Below are 4649 nucleotides of genomic sequence, written 5' to 3' on the forward strand. Positions count from 1 at the left end.
TAACTGTACCAGCACCGTCCGCGAGTCACGATGCGACGAACAAATGACCGCAGTGGATTAGAGCGTCTGACTTCGGATCAAAAGGTCGTGCGTTCGACTCCCACTGTGGTCGGTCTTCTTTCTTTTTTATTCACCTATTTTTTTTTACCGTTTGTCGATTAATTACGCAAGTTTGCCTTAAACTGTAGAAGCACACTTTGCGACCCACGAAGTGACGAACAAATGACTGCATAGCGTAGTGGATTAGTGCGTCTGACTTCGGATAAGAAGGTTGTGGGTTTGACTCCCACTGTGGTCGTCGGGTCTTCTTCCTTTTTTATTCACCTATTTTTATTTACCGTTTTATCGATTAATGACGCAAGTTCGCCTCTAACTGTACCAGCACCGTCTGCGAGTCACGAGGCGACGAACAAATGACCGCATAGCGCAGTGGATTAGCGCGTCTGACTTCGGATCAGAAGGTCGTGGGTTCGACTCCCACTGTGGTCGGTCTTCTTCCTTTTTTATTCACCTATTTTTATTTACCGTTTGTCGATAAATTATGCGAGTTCGCCTCTAACTGTACCAGCACCGTCTGCGAGTCACGATGCGACGAAGAAATGACCGCATAGCGCAGTGGATTAGCGCGTCTGACTTCGGATCAGAAGGTCGTGGGTTCGACTCCCACTGTGGTCGGTCTTCTTCCTTTTTTATTCACCTATTTTTATTTACCGTTTGTCGATTAATTACGCAAGTTTGCCTTAAACTGTAGAAGCACACTTTGCGACCCACGAAGTGACGAACAAATGACTGCATAGCGTAGTGGATTAGTGCGTTTGACTTCGGATAAGAAGGTCGTGGGTTTGACTCCCACTGTGGTCGTCGGGTCTTCTTCCTTTTTTATTCACCTATTTTTATTTACCGTTTTATCGATTAATGACGCAAGTTCGCCTCTAACTGTACCAGCACCGTCTGCGAGTCACGAGGCGACGAACAAATGACCGCATAGCGCAGTGGATTAGCGCGTCTGACTTCGGATCAGAAGGTCGTGGGTTCGACTCCCACTGTGGTCGGTCTTCTTCCTTTTTTATTCACCTATTTTTATTTACCGTTTGTCGATAAATTACGCAAGTTTGCCTTAAACTGTAGAAGCACACTTTGCGACCCACGAAGTGACGAACAAATGACTGCATAGCGTAGTGGATTAGTGCGTCTGACTTCGGATAAGAAGGTCGTGGGTTTGACTCCCACTGTGGTCGTCGGGTCTTCTTCCTTTTTTATTCACCTATTTTTATTTACCGTTTTATCGATTAATGACGCAAGTTCGCCTCTAACTGTACCAGCACCGTCTGCGAGTCACGAGGCGACGAACAAATGACCGCATAGCGCAGTGGATTAGCGCGTCTGACTTCGGATCAGAAGGTCGTGGGTTCGACTCCCACTGTGGTCGGTCTTCTTCCTTTTTTATTCACCTATTTTTATTTACCGTTTGTCGATTAATTACGCAAGTTTGCCTTAAACTGTAGAAGCACACTTTGCGACCCACGAAGTGACGAACAAATGACTGCATAGCGTAGTGGATTAGTGCGTTTGACTTCGGATAAGAAGGTCGTGGGTTTGACTCCCACTGTGGTCGTCGGGTCTTCTTCCTTTTTTATTCACCTATTTTTATTTACCGTTTTATCGATTAATGACGCAAGTTCGCCTCTAACTGTACCAGCACCGTCTGCGAGTCACGAGGCGACGAACAAATGACCGCATAGCGCAGTGGATTAGCGCGTCTGACTTCGGATCAGAAGGTCGTGGGTTCGACTCCCACTGTGGTCGGTCTTCTTCCTTTTTTATTCACCTATTTTTATTTACCGTTTGTCGATAAATTACGCAAGTTTGCCTTAAACTGTAGAAGCACACTTTGCGACCCACGAAGTGACGAACAAATGACTGCATAGCGTAGTGGATTAGTGCGTTTGACTTCGGATAAGAAGGTCGTGGGTTTGACTCCCACTGTGGTCGTCGGGTCTTCTTCCTTTTTTATTCACCTATTTTTATTTACCGTTTTATCGATTAATGACGCAAGTTCGCCTCTAACTGTACCAGCACCGTCTGCGAGTCACGAGGCGACGAACAAATGACCGCATAGCGCAGTGGATTAGCGCGTCTGACTTCGGATCAGAAGGTCGTGGGTTCGACTCCCACTGTGGTCGGTCTTCTTCCTTTTTTATTCACCTATTTTTATTTACCGTTTGTCGATTAATTACGCAAGTTTGCCTTAAACTGTAGAAGCACACTTTGCGACCCACGAAGTGACGAACAAATGACTGCATAGCGTAGTGGATTAGTGCGTTTGACTTCGGATAAGAAGGTCGTGGGTTTGACTCCCACTGTGGTCGTCGGGTCTTCTTCCTTTTTTATTCACCTATTTTTATTTACCGTTTTATCGATTAATGACGCAAGTTCGCCTCTAACTGTACCAGCACCGTCTGCGAGTCACGAGGCGACGAACAAATGACCGCATAGCGCAGTGGATTAGCGCGTCTGACTTCGGATCAGAAGGTCGTGGGTTCGACTCCCACTGTGGTCGGTCTTCTTCCTTTTTTATTCACCTATTTTTATTTACCGTTTGTCGATAAATTACGCAAGTTTGCCTTAAACTGTAGAAGCACACTTTGCGACCCACGAAGTGACGAACAAATGACTGCATAGCGTAGTGGATTAGTGCGTTTGACTTCGGATAAGAAGGTCGTGGGTTTGACTCCCACTGTGGTCGTCGGGTCTTCTTCCTTTTTTATTCACCTATTTTTATTTACCGTTTTATCGATTAATGACGCAAGTTCGCCTCTAACTGTACCAGCACCGTCTGCGAGTCACGAGGCGACGAACAAATGACCGCATAGCGCAGTGGATTAGCGCGTCTGACTTCGGATCAGAAGGTCGTGGGTTCGACTCCCACTGTGGTCGGTCTTCTTCCTTTTTTATTCACCTATTTTTATTTACCGTTTGTCGATTAATTACGCAAGTTTGCCTTAAACTGTAGAAGCACACTTTGCGACCCACGAAGTGACGAACAAATGACTGCATAGCGTAGTGGATTAGTGCGTTTGACTTCGGATAAGAAGGTCGTGGGTTTGACTCCCACTGTGGTCGTCGGGTCTTCTTCCTTTTTTATTCACCTATTTTTATTTACCGTTTTATCGATTAATGACGCAAGTTCGCCTCTAACTGTACCAGCACCGTCTGCGAGTCACGAGGCGACGAACAAATGACCGCATAGCGCAGTGGATTAGCGCGTCTGACTTCGGATCAGAAGGTCGTGGGTTCGACTCCCACTGTGGTCGGTCTTCTTCCTTTTTTATTCACCTATTTTTATTTACCGTTTGTCGATAAATTACGCAAGTTTGCCTTAAACTGTAGAAGCACACTTTGCGACCCACGAAGTGACGAACAAATGACTGCATAGCGTAGTGGATTAGTGCGTTTGACTTCGGATAAGAAGGTCGTGGGTTTGACTCCCACTGTGGTCGTCGGGTCTTCTTCCTTTTTTATTCACCTATTTTTATTTACCGTTTTATCGATTAATGACGCAAGTTCGCCTCTAACTGTACCAGCACCGTCTGCGAGTCACGAGGCGACGAACAAATGACCGCATAGCGCAGTGGATTAGCGCGTCTGACTTCGGATCAGAAGGTCGTGGGTTCGACTCCCACTGTGGTCGGTCTTCTTCCTTTTTTATTCACCTATTTTTATTTACCGTTTGTCGATTAATTACGCAAGTTTGCCTTAAACTGTAGAAGCACACTTTGCGACCCACGAAGTGACGAACAAATGACTGCATAGCGTAGTGGATTAGTGCGTTTGACTTCGGATAAGAAGGTCGTGGGTTTGACTCCCACTGTGGTCGTCGGGTCTTCTTCCTTTTTTATTCACCTATTTTTATTTACCGTTTTATCGATTAATGACGCAAGTTCGCCTCTAACTGTACCAGCACCGTCTGCGAGTCACGAGGCGACGAACAAATGACCGCATAGCGCAGTGGATTAGCGCGTCTGACTTCGGATCAGAAGGTCGTGGGTTCGACTCCCACTGTGGTCGGTCTTCTTCCTTTTTTATTCACCTATTTTTATTTACCGTTTGTCGATAAATTACGCAAGTTTGCCTTAAACTGTAGAAGCACACTTTGCGACCCACGAAGTGACGAACAAATGACTGCATAGCGTAGTGGATTAGTGCGTTTGACTTCGGATAAGAAGGTCGTGGGTTTGACTCCCACTGTGGTCGTCGGGTCTTCTTCCTTTTTTATTCACCTATTTTTATTTACCGTTTTATCGATTAATGACGCAAGTTCGCCTCTAACTGTACCAGCACCGTCTGCGAGTCACGAGGCGACGAACAAATGACCGCATAGCGCAGTGGATTAGCGCGTCTGACTTCGGATCAGAAGGTCGTGGGTTCGTCTCCTANATTAGCGCGTCTGACTTCGGATCAGAAGGTCGTGGGTTCGTCTCCTACTGTGGTCGGTCTTCTTCCTTTTTTATTCACCTATTTTTATTTACCGTTTGTCGATAAATTATGCGAGTTCGCCTCTAACTGTACCAGCACTGTCCGCGAGTCACGATGTGACGAACAAATGACCGCATAGCACAGTGGATTAGCGCGTCTGACTTCGGATCAGA

The 4649-nt window shown here is 46.2% G+C and overlaps 22 non-coding genes across 22 annotated transcripts; all 22 read left to right on the top strand.

Moving 5' to 3' along the window:
- The first annotated feature begins 224 nt into the window (after positions 1 to 224).
- On the top strand, positions 225 to 298 carry TRNAR-UCG. Its single transcript has one exon. It is a non-coding gene; the product is annotated as a tRNA-Arg (tRNA).
- A 117-nt stretch (positions 299 to 415) lies between these two features.
- Positions 416 to 489, top strand: TRNAR-UCG. The gene has a single exon. It is a non-coding gene; the product is annotated as a tRNA-Arg (tRNA).
- A 112-nt stretch (positions 490 to 601) lies between these two features.
- TRNAR-UCG lies at positions 602 to 675 on the top strand. Its single transcript has one exon. It is a non-coding gene; the product is annotated as a tRNA-Arg (tRNA).
- A 112-nt stretch (positions 676 to 787) lies between these two features.
- Positions 788 to 861, top strand: TRNAR-UCG. Its single transcript has one exon. It is a non-coding gene; the product is annotated as a tRNA-Arg (tRNA).
- A 117-nt stretch (positions 862 to 978) lies between these two features.
- On the top strand, positions 979 to 1052 carry TRNAR-UCG. Its single transcript has one exon. It is a non-coding gene; the product is annotated as a tRNA-Arg (tRNA).
- A 112-nt stretch (positions 1053 to 1164) lies between these two features.
- TRNAR-UCG lies at positions 1165 to 1238 on the top strand. The gene has a single exon. It is a non-coding gene; the product is annotated as a tRNA-Arg (tRNA).
- Positions 1239 to 1355: 117 nt separating this feature from the next.
- On the top strand, positions 1356 to 1429 carry TRNAR-UCG. The gene has a single exon. It is a non-coding gene; the product is annotated as a tRNA-Arg (tRNA).
- A 112-nt stretch (positions 1430 to 1541) lies between these two features.
- On the top strand, positions 1542 to 1615 carry TRNAR-UCG. Its single transcript has one exon. It is a non-coding gene; the product is annotated as a tRNA-Arg (tRNA).
- A 117-nt stretch (positions 1616 to 1732) lies between these two features.
- On the top strand, positions 1733 to 1806 carry TRNAR-UCG. Its single transcript has one exon. It is a non-coding gene; the product is annotated as a tRNA-Arg (tRNA).
- A 112-nt stretch (positions 1807 to 1918) lies between these two features.
- TRNAR-UCG lies at positions 1919 to 1992 on the top strand. Its single transcript has one exon. It is a non-coding gene; the product is annotated as a tRNA-Arg (tRNA).
- Positions 1993 to 2109: 117 nt separating this feature from the next.
- On the top strand, positions 2110 to 2183 carry TRNAR-UCG. The gene has a single exon. It is a non-coding gene; the product is annotated as a tRNA-Arg (tRNA).
- A 112-nt stretch (positions 2184 to 2295) lies between these two features.
- TRNAR-UCG lies at positions 2296 to 2369 on the top strand. Its single transcript has one exon. It is a non-coding gene; the product is annotated as a tRNA-Arg (tRNA).
- Positions 2370 to 2486: 117 nt separating this feature from the next.
- Positions 2487 to 2560, top strand: TRNAR-UCG. Its single transcript has one exon. It is a non-coding gene; the product is annotated as a tRNA-Arg (tRNA).
- A 112-nt stretch (positions 2561 to 2672) lies between these two features.
- On the top strand, positions 2673 to 2746 carry TRNAR-UCG. Its single transcript has one exon. It is a non-coding gene; the product is annotated as a tRNA-Arg (tRNA).
- A 117-nt stretch (positions 2747 to 2863) lies between these two features.
- Positions 2864 to 2937, top strand: TRNAR-UCG. Its single transcript has one exon. It is a non-coding gene; the product is annotated as a tRNA-Arg (tRNA).
- Positions 2938 to 3049: 112 nt separating this feature from the next.
- Positions 3050 to 3123, top strand: TRNAR-UCG. Its single transcript has one exon. It is a non-coding gene; the product is annotated as a tRNA-Arg (tRNA).
- A 117-nt stretch (positions 3124 to 3240) lies between these two features.
- Positions 3241 to 3314, top strand: TRNAR-UCG. Its single transcript has one exon. It is a non-coding gene; the product is annotated as a tRNA-Arg (tRNA).
- Positions 3315 to 3426: 112 nt separating this feature from the next.
- TRNAR-UCG lies at positions 3427 to 3500 on the top strand. The gene has a single exon. It is a non-coding gene; the product is annotated as a tRNA-Arg (tRNA).
- A 117-nt stretch (positions 3501 to 3617) lies between these two features.
- On the top strand, positions 3618 to 3691 carry TRNAR-UCG. The gene has a single exon. It is a non-coding gene; the product is annotated as a tRNA-Arg (tRNA).
- Positions 3692 to 3803: 112 nt separating this feature from the next.
- TRNAR-UCG lies at positions 3804 to 3877 on the top strand. Its single transcript has one exon. It is a non-coding gene; the product is annotated as a tRNA-Arg (tRNA).
- A 117-nt stretch (positions 3878 to 3994) lies between these two features.
- TRNAR-UCG lies at positions 3995 to 4068 on the top strand. Its single transcript has one exon. It is a non-coding gene; the product is annotated as a tRNA-Arg (tRNA).
- A 112-nt stretch (positions 4069 to 4180) lies between these two features.
- TRNAR-UCG lies at positions 4181 to 4254 on the top strand. The gene has a single exon. It is a non-coding gene; the product is annotated as a tRNA-Arg (tRNA).
- The last annotated feature ends 395 nt before the right edge of the window (positions 4255 to 4649 follow it).

The sequence above is a fragment of the Cucurbita pepo genome, unplaced genomic scaffold (genome assembly GCF_002806865.2).
Source record: "Cucurbita pepo subsp. pepo cultivar mu-cu-16 unplaced genomic scaffold, ASM280686v2 Cp4.1_scaffold000779, whole genome shotgun sequence".
Taxonomy (NCBI): Eukaryota; Viridiplantae; Streptophyta; class Magnoliopsida; order Cucurbitales; family Cucurbitaceae; genus Cucurbita; species Cucurbita pepo.